General features: G+C 43.9%; 1 protein-coding gene across 6 annotated transcripts in view; it reads left to right on the forward strand.

Annotated features, from left to right (window-relative positions):
* Positions 1 to 1,971: 1,971 nt before the first annotated feature.
* PTPRT (protein tyrosine phosphatase receptor type T) overlaps positions 1,972 to 25,241 on the forward strand; it is a 572,020-nt gene continuing 548,750 nt past the window's right edge. For 2 of the 6 annotated variants that reach the window (XM_083801720.1, XM_083801724.1), the window contains exons 1-4: positions 3,587 to 4,194; positions 5,585 to 5,734; positions 8,224 to 8,411; positions 23,656 to 23,867. The gene's annotated coding sequence lies outside the window, so the exon portion shown is untranslated. The other 4 variants (XM_083801726.1, XM_083801725.1, XM_083801723.1 and 1 more) reach the window with 4 other exon arrangements.

Raw genomic sequence — 25,241 nt, forward strand, 5'->3', positions numbered from 1 at the left:
CCATTCCTCCGTGAGCTTTCCTTATTAGTAAACACTAATAAGCTATTGAGCATCATTTAGTGCAACTGTCAAGAAACCTGACCATAATAGCAACGCCTTATTGAGCCCCCGGCACGCCACTAACAGACAGCCCAGTGCTGTGCAGCAGTAGATGGTGCTCGTGCTTTGCGTTAGCTGCCTGCAGCCGCAGCATCAGCAGACGGCCGCTGTTCAGCCTGTCCCTAGCGAGACAGTCCTTCTGGATGCAACACTGGAGATGCCCAAGCTTTTTATGGGCTGTGCTGAGCCTCCCGATGGCTGCAGCACCCAAATGCCCATGTAGACGGTCCACCACCGTGTCTTTCAAGAAGGTGCTGAGGCTAAAGGTGCAACGTAGGCAACAAAGCAGCTTTTCCAGGGCTTCTGGCAGCCCCAGAAAGCTCCAAAAAAAGGGCAAAAAAAAAAGAGGGAAAGGGCCCTCTGCAAAAGAAAGCTAGAACCTCAAGAAAACGCATCACGGGTGCAGTGTCGTGCACGTGGTGTGTCCCTGCATTGCAGCCCGCTTTAATGTTTTTTGGTGCCCTCTTCGTAGGAAGTGGTACATGAGTTGGCTTTGGAGCGGGGCTGGGAAGTTTGAGAGAATTTGGTAAGGCTTTAAAAAAACAAATGTGCTGTAGAAGGCTTGGGTGCCCAGCACTCCCATCAACATCTTTTCAGTTCAAAAGTACTTCTAACCCAAACGTGCTCTGTGAGTGAGTTACTGATTTATATGAACTACATGCGCACACTGTTGTCCATGGATGAGCACCATTGGTTTAAGATTATATATAATCTACAAAGAATATTTCTGCTTAAGCAAACAGTGCTCCATCATAAAAGAGAATAGCTGTGTGTGGATGTAAAGGAGAGCAGCGATGGTTATATGTGTGCAGATGTATGCATGCATATGTGCCTGCATGCATATGAGGCACAAGTGGTGTCTTTTAAATCCACCCTGTTGCCTGGACATTAAAAGGCTTAAAAAAAAGAAAGAAGAAAATGAATGCTTCTGCAGTTTCATCTGCACTAATTGAATTTCTGTCCATAGCATTTACAGACTTTAAGAGGAGCCCGCATAATTACCTTTTCTCTTGATTTTTTTTCTCCTCTCTGTTTAAAACTCATTGTATTGTGTCATTTTATAGGCGCCAGGAATAAATCTTTTGTCAGCTCTATTGCATTATTATGCAAAGTACACAAAAAGTGTAGGAATAAAACAGCCCAAGAGAAGCTGAGTGCTGCTCCTTTCAGCCCTCCATTCTGCCCCAGCAGCAAGCCTCCAAGTTTGCTAACACAACCTTTTTCTCAGAGAAACTTCCTCACCCTTGGCCATTGATTGCAAAGAGTTCACTTGACCATGCTAATGCCTGCTACGAGGAAGTGTATTTACTGCAAGAAGAAAGACTTGATGAAGGAGCCATCCATTACCTCCACAGAATTGATCCCAGGGGGGTGAAGGAGCCGCTGAAGATTTCTTGGCAGCATTAGAGGGGTCAGTCCGAGGCAGCTCCCTTCTCCCTAGGAATGCAGAAGTGTCCCAAGAACTGTTTTAGGACAAAAACAACAACAAAAACAACCAAAAAACCATTGATGCTCCACAGTATTCTGAAGGACAAAGCTCAGGAGGTATGTGGGAAGCTGTCAGCTCCGTCAGGTGGTCTCCATGGGCTTTGATTGATTTGAGGAGCTTGATGTAGGAAGAGGGACCTTAACCTGGGGCTGACCCTGCCCCGTTGTGCCACCGCTGGCATCTTCCAGCTGACTGCAAAGCTCCAGGGAAGAACTCATTTAAACACATTAGTGGGTGCTTTAACTTCTCTCTGAGGCTCGTTAGCATTGCTGGAACGGAGCTCTGCTCCCACAATGTATCAGCAAAATGGAATTAAGCAACTTAATTAGGCTGGGTTAAACACAAAGAGGGATGTAAGGGGGGGGGGGATGTCAGGCTGGGAAAGCTCACCCACTGCGCTTGGCTGCTGGGAATTTCCTCTGCTGGAGGATGTCTGCTCATGATTTGGGTTTTGGGTTACCCTCCCATGACACTGCAGAGAGTGAGACCCATGGGGCAAGAACGTACAGGAGCTCCTGTCACCCATTTCCCTCCCCGTTCTTGCTTCACCTTGTGTAAATAACAGCCCTTTACTTTGGAGAAGAAAAGCACGGCGACTGGCTGTGCTGGTGGAACGATGAAAAAATCAAGAGAGAAGATTCAGAAGAGGGCCAATGGTAAACTTATTTTTTCTTGGGGGATGATTCTATGGTCACTTGGGAAGCTGTCTGCAGGGCATCACCCCAACATTTATCCACTCTCACCTAGCTACCATTGTCATTACTTTCTGAGTTGATAGCATGGAGATTTCAATATGGTGGGAGCAACCCATAGTCCCCGTGCCAAACTGAAAAGTCTGAATTACTCGATTCCTCATTAATTATTTACTGAAGAACAGCTTCAGACAGAAGGTTGAGCGCCCTGCACGCATCTCCCAGAGCCATCTGCTGGCATGGGCCGGCGTGGAGCACCTCTGTGGCGGACCCCAGGCACCACCATCAGATCCTGCTCAGGGCTGGGTCTGAGCAGCGGGGCTGAGGTCCTGGGAGCCTGATGGTGTGCAGCGGCCTACATCCACACTGCAGCGCCCTGGGAAAGGCAGGGGGCTGCTGAGGTAAGCGCCCGGCACGATTTCTTGGACAAATTTGGTGTTTCTGGAAGTTGAGGCGGAGACAGGCGTTGTGGGAGATGGTGGCTGGCTGTGTGGGGAGTGTGGTGCTTGCTGGAGGGTAGTCCTTGCTTGGTGTGGGCTGGGTACCACAGGGACCCCCCTGTGCTGCTTCTGCTGCCTCCCATCTGCAGAGCTGGAGAAAAAAAAAAAAAAAAAAAGTCCTGACTTTCATAGAATTACAGAATGGCTTCGGCTGGAAGGGACCTCAAAGCCCACCCAGCTCCAACCCCCTGCCGTGGGCAGGGACACCACCCACTGCACCAGGTTGGCCAAGGCCCCACCCAGCCTGGCCTCGGGCACCCCCAGGGACGGGGCATGCACTGCTTCTCTGGGCAGCCTGTGCCAGGGCCTCACCGCCCTCCGAGTGAGGAATTTCCCCCTAGCCTCTAACCTAAATCCCCTTTTAGTTTAAAACCGTTTCCCCTCGTCCTGTCAATATCTGACTGAGCAAAGAGATGCTCCCCATCTTTTTTACAAGTCCCCCTAAGGAAACGAACGAATTTAGCCCCGGGGCATTCCTCCAGCTCCGTGCCCTCACACACAACCCCCCCCGACCCCCCCCGCGCTGAGCCGGGCACGCTCCGGGGCAGCGCCGGGCCCGCCGCTATCGCGAGAGCGGCTGACGGCACGGGGACGGGGCCAGGGGCGGCGGCACCGCCCCCTGCCCGCGGCAGCCCCTGTGAGGAGCCGGGGGGGTCTCAGGAGGGAGCCCCTGCGCCATGGAGCCGGGCCGGGGGCGCTGGGCCTGGGGCAGAGAAGGCCCCGGGAGAGCTCCCAGCGCCTGCCCGGGCCTGAGGGGCTGCAGGAGAGAGGGGAGGGACCCTGCCAGGGGGTAGGGACAGGCCGGGGGGGATGGCGTTACACTAGAAGAGGGCAGGCTCAGCTTAGATGTGAGGAGGAAATCCTTCCCTCTGAGGGCGGCGAGGCCCTGCCCAGGCTGCCCCAGGAGCTGGGGGTGCCCCATCCCTGGGGGTGCCCGAGGCCAGGCTGGGTGGGGCTGGGGGCAGCCTGGGCTGGGGGCAGGGGGCGGCCCTGGGTGGGCCTTAAGGGCCCCTTCCCACCCCAGCCGTTCTGTGGTCCCATATCACACAAAGTGCCGATGAAACCGGACCGATCGCCCTTTCCCGTGACGGGAACACCCCTCTCGCCGTGCCTTATCTTCTCCCTTTCTGTACAGCCGGTGGCAGCTCTTAAATCTGCTTCCAGGCTGCTGCTTGAGAACAGCGATGGGAAGGGGCTCGAGTATTGCTGCACAAACAGATTTCTGTTTGCATAGCTGTTGGGGAACGGCTGCGCCAGGATGCGCAGAAACAACTATTTATGAATTATTTACATTTCTTTAGTTGCTGCTCATCGTTTGTTATTCCTCTGTTTAAACAGTTTGTCCTCTGTTCCAGGAGCAGAAGGAAAGCCAAAATGACTTCAGTGACAGCTCAGATATCCCACAGAATGACTAGTAAGTAGTCAAAGTAAACAACTTAGGAAGAAAATGCAGCCGGAAAAATTATTCATCTCATCCGCACAGCAGATTGGTCAGAAAGAGGAATTTCTGTTCTGCAGAAAAACTTTGAGTTTAAAAAACAAAGAAGAGAAAAATTGTTTACCTTTCCGACAGAATGAAAGTGTTACAAAAAACGTTAGTGATATAATTGTGGTTCTTTCTTTCTAAAATGTGAGAACATCAGAAACACGCAGGAAATTAAGAAAAAAAAAAGGATTAAGTGAGTTAAATAGGTGATGTGATGTGTTTTTTTTTTTTTTCCTTATCAAAATGAGAGAGAAGTGCTTTATTTTGACTTTTTCCCATCAAAAATTGTGTGGAAATCAGTGGTTTGCTGTGCAACATTTGGATGAAAATGAAATATATATTTGCTAATAAAACATCACTACAGCGACAGCTCTAGTGCTTTGTTTCAAGTTACAGGTCTGATCCTGGCACTGATTTCCCCAGAAAGTCTGTCCAGTTAGGTGGAGCTTCTCTGGACATGCACAGGGCTCTACCACCTCAGAGATAACTCTGATAACAGAGGCTTCCTGTGCTGGGAAGGGTCTGTGCTCATCGCTAATTTATTCACCATGAATAATTCAACCACTTCTTGTCATTGCTTTGCCACACATGTTTCTGCCATAGCCTGCATTTGATTTTATCATGAAAACCTCAAAACTGGAGACAGAAAGAACGTAAGATGTTTTCCCACCCCCCCAGACAGAGATGCTCCTCACATTGTGCTGGTGGGATGGAGTGGAGAAGGCAAACACGGGATGTAGAGAGCTACGGCATTATTAGTTTTGAATATTTGTATTTTAGTTACAGTGTTAGGCACAAAAAATAATACCTGGTTTCTAAGCATAGGTGAGATACAGAAAAAATTGCATTTTTAAGTAAACAAAAAAAATGCAGAGGAAAAATCAGTTCTTCCTCTGTCTAGCTTAAATATGAAAACATACTGTAGGATCTATTTTCCAGGTGAATTCTTGTTGTTTTAACTATAAATAAGCCTAGCTCCATCGATCTCAATGGCGCGATGCTGATTGACACCTACTGAGGATACATGCAGAAGTATTTTTCCTAATGAGCTCCTTCTGAGCCCACGATTGCCAATTGATGTGGCAATTACATATTAATGTGTGCGGCTGTGCACAATCAAACTGGGCTAGATGCAACCTTTTGTTTCTTTAAATTAATAAAATATTTATTGCAATCAACTCATATCTCCCAATTTGTTGCCAATTAACTAAAGTGTTTGGCGTGCAGCTGATTGAGGCTGCGGCACCAGAGCTGCACTCAGGGAACAAATCGGAGGCTTCTTACGCTGAATTTCTCTCTTTTCCTTCTTTCCGGGTAGGAGCAGAACAGCAGGAGCTAGAATACAGTGAGGACTTTCCCCTCCAGGGAAAGCCATTTCCAGTCATCAAAAGGAGTTGAAGGTAGCAGACGGCCAACATGCCCACCATCAAGGCAAACTTCTCTTGGTGAAGACCAGAGATTTTGGTCTGTAAGTGCGATTTTTAAAAACTTTTTTTTTTTTTTCAGGAATATTGACTTAAATGGGCAGAAGGTGGAGAGGGTTGCAATGCAGAGTGAGACCAAGTTTTGAAATGCGTTTGTCATGGAAATACAAATCTTGTTTTTTAGCTGGCCTGGTTAATGGAATAAATTACTCCAATTTTATGGAACCCCAGTATTATGAGACTTCAAGTCATGGTAGCACATGCATATATTTATACAGCAGCTAAGAAAGGACAGGGAAAGTACTAGGGATGTTATCTTGGAGTGGTAAAGTACCTTCAGAGCTGCCCTAGGCTGCACCAATGTTGCTGGAAAGGTGACTTGGCTGCTTGGAAGGCAAGCAGAGGCTTTAGTGGTGATGTGGCAGCTCTGGAAGTCAGTGACAACAGGTTTGGCTTGAGTATGAGTATTTAGTGAACATCCACCCCTGTCCAGTGCTCTCCTCCTGGTCCTTTCTGAGCGTGCCTTGCCCCTGGGACTCAGCAGGAACAGCATGTCTGATGTGCAAGCCCAAAAAAACCCCAAAGCCCAAGTTCTTCCACTGCCCCAATTCTCACTTGTGTCCCATAGAAGTCTGTTATTTAAATTATGTTCGCAGCCTTAATGCTTTGATGGCTCCTTTTTGGAGCATTTTCCTCTCACTTGTTTGTTTTAATTTAAACTAATGAGATATTTCTTCCTCTGCGTCAGAGAGCCGGAGAGATTCATTAGAACTCCTGCAAATTCTGGAAATGAGTTTTTAAAATCTTTATTTGGGACATTTCAGATGTGCACATACCTGCTGGAGGAAGAGCCAGACCCCCTTTTTTTTTTTTCTTTAAACAATTTTTGTTCAGCTCGTTCAAAGTCTGTGATGAGGGACTGTCTCTTCATAAAATCTGTCTAATAGGATCTTTGATCTCTGTTAGGAACTGGAGCTAAACGAGGAGGGAATCAGCATCAGTAGCGTATTTCATCCCAATTTCACAGCTCTGATGCAGGAATGGTGATTCACCCCCCAGCCAGGCCAGTTCTTTCAGTGAGCCTGCCATTCATGTGAACTAGGTCTAGTGCACGCTACCATTGCTCACATAATTATTAATAAACTGAATGTCTGCATCTAGAATAAAAGCAAATCACGTCTTATTTTCCAAGAATGGCTAGGCAGAACAAAGCTAACTTTGTTCTAGCTAAATAACAATAATAATAAAAAATAATAGATAATAAAAGCAGCCTAGTGCCAGCAGGGTGAGTGTTCAGTGTGGACTCACACCAGCAGAGTGTGAAGAGCCGGGGGACATGTGAGGTGTCAGCACTGCCACTGCTTCTTGGCTTGCACCCTTGATGAGCTGCCTTGAGCTGAGCTGCAGACTCGGGTCTGTGGAGCTCTTCAAGTGTTCCCTTGGAAAAAGAGCATGGGAAGAGGCATGAAGGCTAAGGGACTGGAGGAGGACAGAGATTCTTGTAAATCTCCCCTCCTTTGCTTACGGTAATTCCATTTCATCAGCCTTCTGCTGTGATAGAGCCTTCCTCTTTTTATATGAAATTAGCACTTCGTAACCTCTGTACGGAAATGGGGCATCGTTTAAATACAGTTAGTGCAGAAGTTTTGACTGATTACTGGATCAGAGCCAAGGAAACTTAGTGATCAGATATGGATGGCTATGCAGCACTAAGTGCCAGGGAAACCATCCCTCTGGAGCTGTAAACAGGTCAAATATGATAAAAGACAGCAACCACAGAATTCCTTTTTGCCAATTTTCAAAGGCACTTTTCAAGAGTAGAAAAGTACTTGCAGTGGTCTTTATTGCTTGCGTGATACGTCTCCCAGTAAATGCACTGAGAAACGTGGTACAAGTATCTAACGTTCAGCCAGCTACCGCTAGGTGTGTGCTTTTACAGGCCGTTGTCATAGAAAGTAGAAGAAAGTTTGGTTTTGTTTCTGTTTTTGTTTTTGTTTCATCTAGGTGTAAAAATAAGTCAATCTGGCACAAGCTATGGTAGAAGAGAAGGAGCTGGTGGTTTCTTTAAGGATAGAAAGAAGTAGCATATAAAATAAACAGTCCCTTGCAAGCATGCTATTGCAGCAGATACTTGCTTCTTTGCTCCGTCAGGGTGCAACCCTTTGTATACTTCCCACTGCAACATTATTTCTGATGAATTATTGAGGTAGGAAAGATATTTTACCCTCCCAACCAGCTCAGGCGAATCATTAAGTGCATCAAACCCTCTACTATTATATCGAACCTGAAAACATTTTAAAAAATGAGAGAGGCATGTCTGCTTTTAACACAGATTTTATCCTTTTTACATTTTTCCCAAAAGCCCTCTCTGGACTTGGGGAATTTTCTTCATTGTTCATGGGGCTTTGGTTGTTTTTTTTTTTTTTTTTTTTTTTTTTTTAAGACAATGTTGAATTATTGAAAAACACTAAAATATTTATTTTCTGATCAATAATACATTGGATGCTCTGCTACTTATTTTTATTATTGACAGAAGCAAGTTGGCCGCCTGAGATGAGAATACACTAAGATGAGGAAGATGCTGCTGTAATCAAGGCAACAGGGAACCAGATACGCAGTGGCCACAGGCTGGGCTATGGACGTCCTTCCCCAGTAGTGAATATTCAGTCTCTTTGGAAAGAGGTGGTTCCTCTTCTGCGGAGGAAAGTCTCACAACACAGGGTATGTATGTCCTTACATCAGGCTATACATTAGAGCTGAAACAGTCTCAGGGAGAGGCTATGATGGAGTGAAACACAAACCCCTGATGTGCATCATTCCAAGAGTGGTTTTGGGAGATGGAGATGGAGTTGGAGATGTCCCTGCCAGCACATAGCGGCCAACCTTGCAGGTGGCACAGCGCAAGGGGCATCCATTTCATTGAACAAAACAGGTTTGTGCAGGCTTTCATGGTAGAATATGACCTGTATGTTTATGCAGTACAATCAGGTTCATATTAAAGATGTTTTATACATAACTGAACAGAAAGCATTAAAAAAAAAGAGATAAGGCAAATTAATCAAATCCTCGCAAAAATGTAAAACGCATAGAGACCAACTAATTGGAGAGCTATGCATCCTAGGATGATAAAGGGATTACCAGATGGAGTCACTTATTTGAGTTATTTCTGAGAAATTATATGAGGAGGAAATGTATAGGAAAGGAGGAAATGTAAATACTGTCCTACTCATCAGAAAAAGTATGACACAGTCAGCTACCATCCATCGAATTTCTAAATCTGAAATAAAAAAGGAGAAAAATATTCCTTTGACGGTGGGTTTATGCAGAAAAAAATAATAATCTTGAAGACAAATTCAATATCTTATTAAAATAGAGTTACAGTTACTAGCTGAAGGGAATGTGGTGGGCACAGTCTATTTGAATTTTAGAAAAGCATCTGATGCAATCTCTCATAAAATTTTAATCTTGAAATAAATTAAAACTGCCTTTGATATAAGCACAGCAACATGGATCCATAACTGGCTAAAGAATCATTGAAATAAGAATGAAAAGTGGCATTTACATTGCACTGCAGGAAGTAGTGGTTCTTAATGCAACCCCGATAGGAATAATTGGCCTTATTTATTATCTCCCTAGCAATAGAGAATAGGAAGTGCACCGGCATGTTGCCAGACCAAACAGGAAGGCATATAATGGACACCAACACTGGGAGGAGGTAACAGTGTTTTTCTGCCCGTGGTGGACCGTTACAGCAGGCAGACAAAGTGCTTTAAATTCATGGCTTTTCTTATGCAGAGGTAGCTTGGGCAGGCAGAGACTGGCGCTGCAGGCAGCTCTGCTGTTTTAAACCAACATGAATGCAGGAAAATGAAATGCTTGTCTTTCACAAATGGTAACGTATGTGGTATTCGTGATATTTATACATTTAATGGTGTTCTCCCTTAAATTGGTATTGCCTGCAAGAAAGAACTAGCGGTGACCCATTAGGAGACCCTGGGGGAGGGGCCGCATGTGGTGGCTCAGAGCTGGGCTGGATTTTGACCATCTGCTTTTGGGGGAAAGCTAAACTCTTCTCCCCTTTTGCAGAGTTCAAACCAGATAGGACTGGGGTTGCCAGTAACTTAGCTTATGAAGATGACATTTGGACCAAAGCGCACAAAGGTATTGGTGAGGTGTTTTATAATGCAGTACAGCAGTTCTGGGATTTGGGACTTGTTTTAAAGTTCCTTGCTCTAGTTAATCCATGTGCACAACAGAGGGGATCCCTTTCTAGTTTGTCTGGAGAAAAAAAAAAAAAAGAAAAAAGAAAAATTAGAAATTCTGGGGAGAGCAAAAGTTGAGCTGGAGAGTCCAGATGAGACAGAAGTGAGAAGCAGCTCCACACAGTGGTAATTGACTCTGAAGACACTATTCATCTGAATTACTCGGTTTGCAAGGATTGCCATCCTTTCCATCTTCACAGAGGAATTCAATATATTCAAGAGTAAAGCTGTGCAAAGAACTGATTTTTCTCTCTGTTGCACAACCTGAATAAGGAAATGTAAAAGAAAATCATTTCACATCAACTTGAAGCAATTCATAAAATCCACTTAGTGAAATTAAAGTAAAAAATATTTCTCGTGAAATTAAAGACTTTCATTATGCAGCTTTTAATTCTTTTAAAATAAAATCAATGTCCTGCTGTTATGTAGCTTAAAAGGCTTTGTTTAAAGACATCAAGAAAAAGTACCCTAGTTTAAATATTTTTTCCTAGCAATTTCTTTTTCCAAAACAATTTCTCAAATCAAAATATATTAGGAGAATCTTATCTTTTCTTCAATTTCAGTCTTTGTCTTTCTGATGGAATATGTTCCAAGGAAAGTCTTCCCCAACTCCAGCTGATTCTGGAGGCTCCCAGATGCTTCTTTCACTTTGTGCAATGCAATGGCCGTGGGTAGGCACTACCTTCTCATTGCTATTTCTTAGTAAAAGCCCCAACGGCTTTAGTGTCAGAGAGGTGGCAGGGTCACTGGGGTTGATTTCTGTTACCGAAGTCAGCTTCAGATCATCTGGGATCTCCACAGACGTCCTGTTTCTTCCCACCCATCCTCTTAGGCCTTCCTTGGCAAGGCTCCCATTGCAGCATGGACTGAGGCTGAGCTCGTTAGCACAAAGAGGAAGCAAGTTCATTAGTTCATGTTTAGCTTGATGGAAATCACAGCTCTGGGTCTGTGAGCCCATAGCTTGTGTGACACCACAGCCACATGCCTGTGCTCTATCTTCCTGCCCTATAAAGCACCGATTGTCACATCTGGAGCTCCCCGCTCCGGCAGCCTTTACTACATTCTTCATTTTGATGCCCCGTTCCAGGTTTTAAATTGCTGAGTCCCCTATTGCTCATTAGCAGGCGCAGAGAAATGGCTTTTATAGACCCATGTATTAAACAAATAAAAGACGTCAAGGAAACTTAAAAACAAATCCAGCTGCTCGCAAATTTACTGTGTGAACATTAAACTCTCATTAAATGTACTTTCATAAAGGGTGGCTTTATTTTTCAACTCTGAATACCTGTGACAGCAGGAAGTAGGGTTATCAAAACATGCCAGCTGAATGAAAACGTCACCCGGCCTAGGGTTTATAAGTCTCAGTGATGGTGCAAAGAAACCAGAGATTTCTGCCTCTTGTCTTCCTTACAGCCAAGGCCGATAGTGCCCCAGGAAAGGGCTGTGGAGAAGGGACGGCTGGTGCCAGCTCGGGCAGTCCTGGCAGAGCTGCGGGTGCACACACAGCACAGAGCGCGGCGCTGCCACCCGCATTTGCACTGTGCAGAGGCAGGGAGAGGAATCTGCTTGCTGTGGCATATTTACGCATCAGACGCTGTATTGATATGGACATATGTGAGCAAATAGAATTGGTTTATTCTCTATTTGAATTTTTATCTGCAAGAATAACCCATTTATTTCTGAATAATCCAGGCTATTGAATACTGAAAGCCTTCCTTTGACTGCGAAAGTCACTGCTCCACAAAATGCTGGCAGAAGATGCTCAGCGAGCCCTGGGACGCATTGGGCTTGTTCCTACACGGCTCCTCTGACCCCTGACCAGTGCCAGGCAGACCTGCAGCCTGATTCGATGTGGCCTTGCTCATTTTCTGATAATATTTTTCTAATGTGACTCCTTTATTCCATTTCTGGTTGCAGAAGTAAAAAGTGATTTGATATCAGAAGAAGGGATTTATATCTTTGGGACCCAATTTTCTGAATACTGCACAAAAATGTACATACAATTCTTGGCAATGAGCTGGATTTTGTATGCAAATTGGGTTGCTGTGTGTGTAATTGCCCTTTCAATGCATAATTGCCCATGGGCAGTTTTTGCAGAAGATCCTATCAACTGCGTGTGTAGATAAGTCCTACATTTCTATTCACTTCAGGAAATGTGCCCAAGCAGGAATTTAAAACCAGACACCCAGGAGGGATGAGAACTTCTCAGCGATCTGGAAACAACGAACATGCGGGCTGTAACCAGCAGGCAGGATTTTGTGGACATGATGAGCCCGAGAAATGGAGAGAATATTTCTGCTGCAGGTTCAGGACAGCCCGTAGCAGCGGCAGGCACCTGGAGGGGACAGCAGAAGCTTCCCAGATCTCACCTTGCGATTGCAGCGCTTGGAAAGCATGGCTCAAATTAACCCTTCCCTCTTCTGCCCAAGTGCTGTGCCACAGATGAGGAAAACCCCCAAAATTATTTTTGGGTATTCATTCCTTGTGTGAATGCTGAGATAAGGAGGGGCTGAAGCCCTTTCCTTCAAACCAGATTGGAGAAAACCTGCTGCAGTGCCTGTAAGGAATTTTCAGAAAACTTTTGTGAGTTTTTACTGAAACCACAAGCCTTTATTTTTTTTTTTATCCTTCCACAATTTTTCTGTCTAACTTTTCAAGGCACTTTTACTGAAGATTTACTGATAGAAAGCTTCTACTGAGTGCATTTGATCGCTCCATATTTCAGAAACAATGTAAGAATGGAAAAAATCTCTCTCTTTAGGCTCCATTATCTTACACTCCTGTTGTCAGCACTGAGTTATAAAGAACCGGTGCTACGCTTAAAACGCTGAATGCCTTAACTGCTCAGAACATAAAATGAAAGCACTAAACTTATCAGTTTTGTGTAAAAAACATGCACTTTTCCCTTACAATAAACAAATAGATATATAACAGCAAGCGAAATAAAGCAGGCAAATGCCTTGTCTTCTCTCCTTGTTGTGCTGGGCTGTAGCTGCCTGCTGTAAGAAAATACATCGCTGGCATTGACTTTAAGCTCCATGATGGGAATGAGAGTTGCCGTCTATTCACAGCCTCGGTGGCAAATTGGGTCATTTCCAGGGGTAGTACTGTAAGAGATTTTGTCTCTGAAATTAGAGCCCCCTCTCCAAATGCACATGTCCAGCATAGCTGTAAGAGAGCACCCCAATTTTGTGTTGCGGTCATGATCGTCCTGCCAGCGATGAAAATCTGCTGGGCAAGCTGTGTCTGCTTGTGATAAAATTGATAAGATAAATGATTTTTGTAGACAAAGGAAATGCAGGATATCTCATCTATCTGGACCGAAGAAATCATTTGATATAGTGCCACATGGGAAATTATCAGCTCAGCTGAAAGCGTGGAGAATTTATACAGGAACTGTAAAGCGGGTACAGCACTGGCTAAAGGGAGGCCAATGACAGGAAACACCTAAAGGGGAATTATCGCTCTGAAGTGAGGTTACCAGTAAACATCCCCCAGGACCAGGAGCGGGACTGAACATATTTCATTTCTGCACTGACCTTGGAAGGGAACGTGGGAGTGTGCCAATGACATTTACAGCTCATGCAATGTTGGGAGCATCGTCAGTGCACACCAGGATGGGGCTATTAACTGACGACTGACCTTGAAAACTGAAGTAAAATAAGTGGGATAAAATGCAATAGTATATAACGTATGGACAAGTTCTTATGGAACAGTAGCAAAAATTTCAGCTATTTGTTAGAAGTGACCAAGTGTATTTGAATGTCATGGGTTAACCATTAATGGCCAATTATATGGTCTCAAGAATAAAATGATTAGGTATATCCAAGTGGGATTTCCAGCTAGTGCTGGAAGTCCAGGGAAGCACTAATTCAATTTGACAAAGGTTGGCCTCATCTCATCAGAACTGGGTGCGCAGCTCTTCCAAAAAGTGTGAGAGCTACGAATTCAAACTGCAAATGGTCCAGTGAAGGGATCTGGGACAGCCAGAGGAACACAAGGACTATTCGTCTGAGAGAGGAAGAAAGCACTTTGTTGATTTAGGTGAAGACTGGGTGTGCAAAGTATGGGAAGGACAAATTATTTAAATAAGCCAGGAATTAATTTAGGCTTGAAATTAGAGGAAAATCTCCGTAGCAAGAAGTGAGGACAAAACCCTCAAACAGCTGTGTCAGTGGTGTGTGAGCGGTGCCTGACAAAGTTCTCTTAATGGAGCTGCAAGTGGCCAACAGGAGCTGGGGGTCAGGCCAAGGAAGACACTGTACTAGTTGGCTTTATCATTTTACACCTGGATCTGAACAGCTCAGTTATGCAGTGAACGGGGCCAAAATGAGACCACGAGATTCACCTGCCTGCAGGCCACGTGTATTGAAAACCCAAAGGGGCAGCCTGGGCACCGCTGTCAGCTCAGCACTCTTCAAAGGATTCAGAGGATACATACAGAAAACGTGTGCATTTGCCAAAACCGGGCTCAGGCCATGAATGATTCATGAACAGAAAACAAGGCTACATTCATCGGATAATTTATATGTAAACCACTCATTCCACCAGCTACAGAAAAAAGCCCAGATCCCTGCAGGTCAGGGCTGTAAAGAGCTGCCAGCGGTGGGAAGGATGCCCTTGTATTTATGCCCTGTGAGGTTTTCCCATCAGGCTGTCACCAGCCCCTCGCTCCCCAGCACTGGGGATGCTTGTGCCCGTTACCACCATGGACATCCTGGGTGCACAGCTCTGACGTGCAGATTTCTGGGGTGCTGAGCTTGCTGCAGGTGCTTTGATTTGAGCGGTAATGGCAGCGCTCACCAAAAGCCAAAATCCTCACATCCAAAGTCATTGGGGGGCTGTTGGCATGATGGCTGAGGAGACATATTGCAATTTATTGGGATGGAAAGAGGCTTTGGAGGCATCTGTCCACAAACCTGCTGTATAACAGAGATCAAGGGAAGAGGCACTCGAACACAATCCACATGTAAAAGCGGACTATTTTCTGTGCTGGAGGGTTCTGGGGTCTCTGCAGATAGGCAACACTAATTACTGTGCTCATTTTAGTGTTGCTAACATCCATTCCTCATTATGAGCATGGTCCAGGGTCACCAAAGCCTTCTTATTAATTCCACAATTCTACGATGGGTAATGAACTGCAGATAAAGCAGGAAGGAGACCTCAGCTCTGTGTTGGGAGTTTGCCATTGCCCTGCCTAGGACAACCCCAGCCTCGTGGAGCTACATGGTTCCTCCAACGTGAGTCATCCTGCTCATCCTCCCCAAGCTCTGTTTGTTAGGATCCTGGCTCTTTCTGTTTGCTTTCTGTGCAATGCAAGCATTTGCCCAGCAGCTGGTCAACAAACAATCAACAGCATTCTGTTTAAGAACATGTTTTTAATATCCTTCACTAGTATTGATCCGACAGTTAAGTCACTGAATGGTCCCGAATCTGCTGAAGAACATAATAGACAGCAAAAATATATTACGACCTCAAGCAAATGGCTTGAAACCTATGAAATTTACCTGAATGTGGTCACTGACCACCACTCACCTCATACCAATAGGAGAAGCAACTCCACCAATTAGCGTTTTTAAACCTCTTTATAGCAAACGGGGCCAGATGGACAATGGCTCTGCCCCAGTAGTGCTGCTGTTATTTATCTTTTATTAGGAATAGGCTGAGCTAACAGACAGTTTCTACTAACTTGCAGCTGGAGATGCTCCAAAGCTGTCCAGCAGCAGAGCGGTGAGTTCATCGGGGAGAGGCAAAAATACTCAGAGTATCAATGGGCAAACCAGGAAAACCTGTGGCTTGGAATTCCTTGTAGATCATCTGTCTTGGAGCTAGGATGTCAGCCAAAAGGCTTTAAGGTCATTGGTAATGGGAGTGGGATCTAACACTGCTTCGTCCTGACCGTGGAGAAAAGCGTGTGGGCTGAGCCCTGCCGCATGGTGTGAGCGATGTCGGGCAGCCACGACCGCCCCTGTTGGCTCATCGCAGGGACTTGCTGCTCGCGGGCTCTGCTCTGCGCTGCGTGCACCGCACGTGCTGCTCCTGCAGTCCAGATGTAGGCAGAGGTGCCGACCTTCTCCTTAGCAGATACGTCAGACCATTTCTTTTGGTTTTAACTTCTGAGAGCGTGATTGCTGAGTTCTGATGAATTTCCATTTTTTTAAGAAATTAATTTCATTTAACATCATAAGCTTCCTAAGGCATTTGCTTTCAAAGGCCTGTCATATCTGCCTGTGTCTGCTACGGATTTCCATTTTTTCACATCCATATGGTAAGAAATAAATGAAAAAAAAAGCAAAAATGCCCTGTTTGATTCTAAGTTGCAGGCTTTTGATAACCAAATCTTTTTTTTTTTTTTAAACTGATAGAGGCAATGGCCACCTTCAAATTCACAGCATTATTTCCGTTCTGCAATCTCCATGGCCCTGTGCCGTGCTGCCAGAATATGCAAAGAAGTTTCTTGATTGTCATCTCTACCTTGCAAAGCTGTTCTTGACTTTGAAACTGCTGCAGTTCTTGCAAGGCTTGTTTTCAACCTGAATAATTCTCAGTATTTTCCCCACAGTTCTGCATAGCCTTCTGGTCCTCACTTCAGTGTTGGCTAAGCTGTCACTTACAGGAGCGATGCTGTCATTACAATATTTGATTGTTTTTTAGTATAGCTATCATTGAAAGCATTTCATAAGGAAAGTAGTTAGTTATTTCTTGTAGTGGAGCTGGTGGCAATGCCAAGTAGTGGGTGGGGAAGAACTCGTCTTCAACTTGAGCATTGCTGTAGCATCAGGCACACAAGCTGCCCCTGCCTGCATCTGGACCTGAAGATGGCACCTGGCAGAAGACACACATCTTCACTTGTGCTGCATTACTCCTCCAGACCCCCCAAATGCACTTGCAATGGACACCATTACCACTGAATGCTTTTTGCAATGCAGAAGTTAAACAAGGATGCTCCCCTGAGCCCCCAGAGCTTGCTCTGTAACAGTTACTGGTTTTTGGCTTACTATCAGTGCTGTTTTGATTTGTTCTTATGGTAAATATGTGGTCTTATGAGCCGAAACACAATACTTCTCCCCCAGGGCTTACCATAACCAACTCTTCCATTTTGCTGAGTGACACTGCTGAAGACCTTTCCAGTTTACCAGCTATTTTTTCTTTCCTATTTGGAGCATGGAGCCATTTTGCTGTTTCCTTGCAAAGCTTTGCCAGTCCCTCATTTTGTAGAGCAGTCATTTTTTTTTTCTCCATGTTCACATTCCAGCAAACAGTCACCATTTCAGCAATGCTGATGGACTTCAACTTTGAGAAAACTGCTGTTGAGTTTTCTATGTAATATTTCACTGCTGTTTTTATTAATGATGAAAGTTTGAGTTATTTTCCAAGGTCACTACCTTCATGGACCTTCTATCACATAGCTTCAAAAAGCTTCTACCTGCTTTTTAAAACTGGTTTGGGTGCTGCTTCTTTTGTTTTGGTTTGTCATTGTTTTTTTTTTTTTTTTTACTGTTAAAATCTTTCTTTGTTAAGGCGTACAAGGGGGTCCAGCTGCTGTAACCTGAGAGTTACAACCTTAGCGTGTGGATGAAGGGTTTTTCTGTCACTTCTTTGAGAAGCCACTTTGCCTTCATGATCCATCTCCTTCCTCTGGTCTTTACTCAAACGGCATTTTCCAGCATTGTTCTTTATTTTGTGGGGAGCTTCTCCTGCTGCTTTTGTGAGTGTATGTTGGAGAAGCTGTTATTGCCTTTCACCCACCCTGACTCTAGGGTTACTTGCCTGTAACCTGGCAGTGGCTGTTGTGGTTGACAGCAGCCTGCTGAAGATGCGTGACCTGCCAGTCACAGCCTTGTAGCACCTGATTTACTCTTCAGTTCAAACAGACATTGAGTCTGTGCTCGTCTTACAGCCTTACACTGTTGATTTTGTTAATTTTATTTGGTTCTGTTATTTTGCGGTGTTTTATTTTTTTTGTTACACTGAACTTTTTGGTGCAAATTATGGTTCCTTCTATTCTAATTCTGTTTCTATTCTGTATTCTATTCCATATTCTATTTCTATTCTGTATTCTAATTCTATTCTAATCCCTGCCAGTGGTCATTCTGGAGCTGTGGTTGTGATAGCAGGTAAATGCCACCAGTCTTTCACTATTTTGATTTTCATAACCCAGCCTGCTATTTGATTGCTTTTCCCTCACACTGGTTGATTTTTCCTGGCTGAAATATCTCATTGTTTAGAGGAAGTCATGCCTGGATTTTCATTAGAGCCTGGAGACAACAGAAGAGCTGACCCTTACTCTCATCCCCATAGCTTTCCGTAGGTGTGTGATATTAGATAAATTACAACCACCTAACTGCCTCACAGATTATAAGCAATTTTTTCTGACATGCAAATTACTGCAAATTATTAGTTGTGTAGATGTTGTACTAAAATCAGAATCATCCATATAACGTAAAGAAGATTTCAAACTCAGTGCAAACTTGTGCAGAAGCGTTCCTGCTCTCAGCAGTGCTTTGTAGTTGCAGTAAGGGCAACTCCTGAGAAGCACACCAGCAGACATTATGTTGTTTTATGGGTCACAGGGCCAGCTCATCACACATCTCGTACATTTATCCAGTACAACGTCCTTGGTATTTGCCTGCATACCGGGATCACAGGCTTTCTGCCTCTCCCTGGATATGTCTTCTCTGAGGCTGTAAAATTGTTTGAAATCAAATACAACATTTTAATGATCTTATGAATTCTTGGGTAAAGTTACTGCCTAAAATAACCCATCACATCCAGTCAGAAGCAAGTGTCCTGATTCAAGTCTCATTGCCTCAAATGAGAGGCATGTAAGGAAACCCTCTGTCATGTAAAGAAATTCTTAGAAGCAGTGTGCCTAAATAGTTGCAATAAAGGGTGAAAGCTAAACGTTAGGTCAGGGTTGGCACTAAAATTTGCTGGTTGAACACTCCATTAATGATAATGGTTTAAGATCTGGCTTCCATACCAGGATGGATTTCCTGCATCTTCTGGATCCCAGTAAATACCTGCTTGGAAGAACAACATCCCTGTCAGCTCCAGCTTTAGAGCTCTGCACTGTGAGTGTACAAACAGCTCAACCTTGAAGTTCAGTGCTTTACATTCAGTTTGCAGTTTGGGTGGTAGAGGAAAGGCTCTACCTATTCTGCTGAGAATTGTCATTCCCAGTGTTTTGGAAGTGGCTCCTTCCCCCATCCCCAGCTGCACGTGACAGGCTGACATGCCAGCTGAAGCCCTGAGTGCAGCATCTGCTCTCCTCCCCCCTGCATCACATGCGCTGGCCCTATTTATAGCAGGAGAGGATTTTTGCTCTTATGCATCATTCCATCCAGCAGAAAGCAAAACAGAAGGAGAAGCTGGTGCACGAAAATGCTCCCTTGAGCCAGATTTTGAACAGAGAAAGGAGGAACAACCTCCTGCCCCTTGCAGTGCTCTCAGAGCAAACAGAACCGCACGTTGGCCGCTGTGCAATGCCCAAGAACCTCTTGGAGGCTACCATACCATAGGGATGAGCAAATTTGAATTGAGCCAAGTGTATTTAGTTTTTAGAAGACTGGCATAAGTCATCTTTATTGAATATAATTTAGTTTTAACATATTGCTCTGTGCTTGAGTTATTATCTTCACTGTGCTTGGAGAAATAAATTACATTGAAGCCTTTATTTTTGACCTGTGACATCAATACACGCCATGGACAGATTCCAAAATCTTATCAGCTTTGGCATGGCTATTAAATTACAGTAGTGAACAAACCTCTTTAGAAATGAAAAATGCTTTTGGAGCTTTGACCTTTTACATTTCAATTCGTAAAGAGCCCAGTGCAAATGGGAAATGCTGATCAAAATCCAGTTACTTTAATCTTGCAGGGTGTCCTTTCTGCAGAAGAAAGAACAAAATGTATCTTCTTGCTTTTTAGCCCTTCAGATCTCGACACCAAAGTTTGCCTGGACTATGATATCTGGTGCTAGAAAGCAGCACTTATCAGCAGAGAACACAGCAAATTAGCCAGAGACAGAGAGTTTCCAAAAAGAAACCTACTCCAAAATGAAGATAGGAATTAAAATTGGACAAAGGCACACAGCTATTCTTCTGGCAGGCAGTCTGCCTTAGTTGATGTGCAGAGAACACGCACGAGGAATCTGCAGTATTTTAACCTCCGCTCCAGCGCTGCCTTCAGCGTGCACCGAGGCTCCTTCTGTTTGGAAGATGGGGAATTGAACCGAAACTGGCATTTCGTGTGTTCTTAAGCCAGTTAGCAGTTCGCCAAGATTTGGGTTGTTTTCTCACTTCTCCCACTGTGGCTTCTGTCTTCACAAACCATTTTCCCTCTTCCAAAAATTCTGCATTATTCCTTGTACAGCACATGGCAATGTGAAGCCTGCAGTGTCAGATGGGGAAATAGATTGGGATCAAAGGACAAGATTTAGAAGCTGTATTGCGGAGCAATGTGTAGCAGCTTGAGTGAAATAAGGTGTAAATAAAGGTCTCTGTAGCAAAATTGACCGGTTTACAGAAAATATTATCTAGCGTTCCCCATGTTTTTTGACTTTTTGGCTCTTTTCAAGCAAGTGGAGTAAATGCCTTAGTGTTTCCAAATCTTTCAAGGAAGCCTAAGATATCAGGTGCTTTTCAGAGGGGTGTTGGGTATTAATTCCTTTCTCACTACTTCTCCTAGCTCAGCTTGCTTTCAACATTATTCAATAGTGCTTTATGTGTTTCTGACAATTTTTGGAGAGAGACAACGTTTCTACTGTCAGTAAGAACAAAAAGCAAAAGTTACACTTAAATTAATGAATACAACTGGACAGTCTTCTACAAATTTGTCTTTCCCTACTAAGCTCTAATGAAGCAGTAGCACTAAGGAGATGCAGAGGAGTTTCTGGATTGTTTGTGATTTTTCAAGAGAGCAGTTCCATCCTAGGACATCCATCAGCAGCATTCATTTATATTCCACTTTAATCCTGTATTACCTTTTAATAGCTGGTGAAAATCTTGACATTCACTGGAAGGCACTAGCTAGTTTCCTTGCTGAATCAGAACGAGGTGAGGTGCAACTGTCTGGGGCACAGGAGGGCCCCTACGTTAGTGAAGGCAGCAAGATAATTGAGTATACTGATGCACCAAATGGGACCTGCACTTCTAAATGGATAATTACAGGCCAATAAACTCATTAAGAGCAGCTTTGCAATTAATTTTTATTTATCTATTAGAGGTGCAATATTGGACCTAAAATTATGGACAGCAAGTAGTTAACAAGTCTGCAAGCCAGGTCTGTTAGCCAGACAGTTAAAATAGAGCACTGAAAAGCCTAATGTATGTTAATTGAATGCCAGTTGATTAAACATATTCATTGAGGTTTCACATATAGGTCATAAGTAATCTATCTATTACATACTTGTTAAACCTCATTAAATAATTGCCTAGTGGTATTTAACATGCAATAAGTATCCCCTGAAATTCAACTAAAATGTGTTCTTGCATCTTCTTATGAATTTGCCTAAGTGAATCGATTGAAGAATGTTAAAAAAGACTTGTTAAATCAAATACTGCAAGTGAAGTTTTTAAACAGGAGAGATCTGCTGTTCTGTAGTGCAAGATATTCCAGTAAGCCTGCTAAAAGACATACAGTATCTGCACAATTATCCATGTAATTCTGTGCTGAGGAAGAGGATTAGTCGCTGCAAAGCCATGCTCAGGAGCACGGAGCTGGAGTCTGCAGGACAGAAGCAGAAACCAGTGCCTAGGTCGGGAGAGGCATTGCAAGGCATTTGCAGGATGAAAAAGCCTGGAGCTGCAAACCTGACGTCTATTTTCATAAGTAAAAAACATTTGCTAAAAATCTGAATGTTTTTCCACAGGTACAAGGCTCGTTCATGCCACTTGTCCCTTCTGGATCATTAATATGATCTTGCAGTTACAGACTCTTGAGCGGAACAAGCCAAGTCCCCTTCCAAACATAAATTAAAGCCTCGTGGAGTCTGTGGGAGGCACTCACTTTAAACCACACATTGCTCATCAAAGGCTTGAGTAAACTTAGGCACCGTGTCTAAATGATTTGCCTAGACTGTCTCAGAAAAATAGATGGAGAACATCATCAAAAACCTTCAGAAATCTAAACCTTGCACCTTGGTGGTGTCAGGGAACGCGTGGAGTGCACTTAGCCTCAGCTTGGGAACTGCTTCTCTTCCTCCAGAACAGACACTGCAGCAGAGCTTGAAAACTTTCCCCTCCTCCAGCCAAATGCATGTGGCTTGCCTCAGCCATAATTGATAATAAGCAGCAAAAAAAAAAAAGAAGAAAGTTTATCAGCTAGAGCTTAGTTGTTGATGGATTACCGAGACATCTGGTTGTGGCACAAATGACCAGCTCATGCAATTTATAATACTTTCTGTGATGCCCAGCATCATGGACCAGGCTCTTTTTAAGAAGATAGATGCAGTTTATTCTTCCCTGGGTCTTCCCAGTGTGTTTCAGAGCCCAAGAGCACTAGCAGGCCAAAGCACCCCCTGCCTCCTCCCTCCAGGTTATCTCCAGGTGCCGGCAGTCTGGGGGCCATCCACGTTGGAAGTGACAGCCCTGGGAGCTCCTCTCTTGTCTCACACAGGGCCAGAGAGCCAGAAATATGGCACTGAATTAGAAACCTGGAAATCTTTTCTAATATCTGAGAGACATTTGGCATTTAATACAGATGGGATAGAAATTTTGCTGAAATCTGCTGATTTTTTTAAACTTACAGGGAATTTTTAGCCAATGTTATACCATGAGAATGAGAGCAAACACCTGGGGGAGCACGTAGACTGTAACAGGCAGGAACCTGTTATTCAGTGCAGCTGGCTAGTATACCTGAAATACCCATTTCAGAGGAAGAATGTGCAAAACTTTCAAAACTCTGCTTTGCTCACCACTTGCCAGAAACCCAAGATGCTCAGCAGAGCTTTCTCCAGGGGCTGTGGGGACCCCAGGGTCAAGTTTCCGTAAGTCTCAGTATCCTTAGCAACAAAGAAGTGCCAAATGGGGAAGCCCATTTCCACTAGCAGCCATCCCTACTTTGTAACCAGCTCTAGTTTTGGAAATATATTTCCAGTATCCTTTGCACTTGTTTTAGCTTGCCTAATTGCCTAGTCTTTAGCATATAGCTCAGAAAAGTTGCCTCATTTAGAAAGGCACCTTCTAAAATGTAGTTTTGAGGCTTAAGTGGGTATTTGGAACGTCCACCATGTAAATGAAGCATGTGGCCACCATGCTAAATATCCTGTGCTTGCAGACTGGTTTTGTCATGTTTCTGCGGTAAACATTTGTGAAATAGGTGTAATGATTTAACGTTTGGTGTAATTGCAAAGAGAGGAAATCTAGGAACATTGCTTAATACACTTCTAAAACATAAAAACAGCCATTAAACAATATTATATAATTAAGTTTCCATTTAATGGTGTTTGTGCTTCTAATTCTAATCTGGAAACGTGATATATGCACCCACTTCATAAAAGGTGTGCTGTGAGGTTATTAGTAGGCAGTGATGATAAGACTTTGAGTTTCTTTAATTTTTGCATTATTAAAGAATCCCTTCCTCTTGCTCACATAAAATAATGGCAGAATTACCCTCGCAGAGGTGAACACCAGTAACACAGGAGCATTGTTTCCGTCCCTCTGCTATTTCAGGAATAACTTCTGCCTTTTTGCTTCACCCAGGTGTTGCAGCTCCTCCATCCGCACCAGCCTTGCCCCTAACGAGGGACTGCGGAGTGACTCTGCCTTGTTTAATAAGACCCAAGAGAGACAAAAGGGAAGGAGAGAAAGGCTTCTTGTGCACACAGAGAGGAAATCACACTGGAGCTGCATGGTTGGAACAAAGAAGTGATTCATAACTGAGGCTGAGGAAGAGTGTGTGAAGGGAGAGGAAGGCAGGTATTTTTCTTACCTATTGGAGTGAGGAGTTAATTTAAGTCATTGAAATCAGTTATTCATTTAACTTATTTATATAACTAGTTATTTTTCAATGTTAATGCATTCAGTAACACTCCAGAAATGGGCTAAAGGTCTTACAGCAAGCAGCTGCAGATGTCAGATACCCAAAACTTTTATCACATGCTGGCTTAGGCAGGTGGTGAGTGCTGTGGTCCCTGGAAGCCTATAGGCAGGCTCTGGTGCCTACACAGCCTCCTAGGGTGTTCAGAAGGCTGTGTTTATGAAGTTCTTTAAACGACAACATTTCTTGTCCTCCTGTCACTGACGTTGGGATGAAAGAGGAGAGGTTTACTGGCAGTCAGTAGGGATAATGAAAAATCAGAATGATGGTGATTTAAGAATCGGTTTTATGGAAAGACAAAAAGACATGGTAGCATGTGCATGCATCAAGTGGTTAGAGGCAAAGGGCTTTATATTGTGCTTGGTGTGATGGGTTCAATGCGCTTCATAAAAACAGGTCGGTATCATCTGCATTAGCCATAGAGGGAAACTGAGTCAGAGCGTGTGACTTCTTTGCGTTTAGTACTAAGTCAGCGTCAATCACACGAGCTTACTTACACAGCGTGAGGTGCATAGCATGGTGAAGGACTGTCAAGTACATAATATGTGCAAATTTCTCATATCAGGAATCATCTGGACAGCACAGAGAAACAATGCTCACTTTAATCAAATAAATGAGCTAAAAATACACTAGTTATGAAGTGCTCCTTAATGTTATCTCCTGGACAAAATTGTGCTATTCTGTAAGAAAGAAACCACTTCTCTCCAGTCTATTACACTTCTTTGTGTTCCTGCAGCAGGGTGGAGAAAAAACTATCTTTCAAACGTTGCCATCTGCAGCAAGGTTTTAAATGGTCTCTTACAAACATTTATTGGGAGGTAAGCAGCTACGTGGGCATCAGTCCTCTTATGAAGGAATGACTGATAAGCATGTCAGGACAAGGTTAGTGGAGTGACGCTCCAGGACCTGCCCCACTGCCAAGCCAAAATAATGATTTAGATTGCCAACAGTATCAGTGAGGTAGCAAATAATTTTGGTAGATCCTTAAGTAGGCTACGTTTTTCCTGAAAGGAAAAAAGAAGAGTTTAAACTACTCGTATGTGAACTTGGTGTTAAATTAACCGTAGGTAGTCAGGAAAGGTGTAAGGCATCATTGCCAACAAAATATCTATTCACCAAGAAACAACAGCCAGGGAAGCCAACGGAATGTTTGCTTGCATTAAGAAAGGGCTAGCTGATAGTACAATATTGTGTTGTAGCTTTTATATGAAGTGACACCAGGACACAGACACTTTGCTCAGTTTTGCTC

The sequence above is a fragment of the Anser anser genome (genome assembly GCF_964211835.1).
Source record: "Anser anser genome assembly, chromosome: 16".
NCBI lineage: Eukaryota > Metazoa > Chordata > Aves > Anseriformes > Anatidae > Anser > Anser anser.